Source organism: Hyalella azteca, unplaced genomic scaffold, assembly GCF_000764305.2.
Source record: "Hyalella azteca isolate HAZT.00-mixed unplaced genomic scaffold, Hazt_2.0.2 contig6163, whole genome shotgun sequence".
In the NCBI taxonomy this organism is placed as follows: domain Eukaryota; kingdom Metazoa; phylum Arthropoda; class Malacostraca; order Amphipoda; family Hyalellidae; genus Hyalella; species Hyalella azteca.
In genome coordinates this window covers 16,091-16,442 of record NW_025936331.1, presented here as the reverse complement: position 1 = coordinate 16,442, position 352 = coordinate 16,091, and positions in this window count along the sequence as shown.

Here is a 352-nt window from a genome sequence, read left to right as displayed (position 1 = left end):
AGCTGATACTCCCCCTGATAGCTGATGCTCCCCCTGATAGCTGATGCTCCCCCTGATAGCTGATGCTCCCCCTGATAGCTGATGCTCCCCCTGATAGCTGATGCTCCCCCTGATAGCTGATGCTCACCCTGATAGCTGATGCTCCCCCTGATAGCTGAAGATGACAGTCCCGCCAGTCCACAACAGTCACGCCAGTCCACAACAGTCCCGCCAGTCTACAATAGTCATGCCAGTCCACAATAGTCACGCCAGTCCACAACAGTCATGCCAGTCTACAATAGTCACGCCAGTCCACAATAGTCACGCCAGTCCACAACAGTCACGTCGCGCCCCCGCCTGGCTTCCCCTCCAG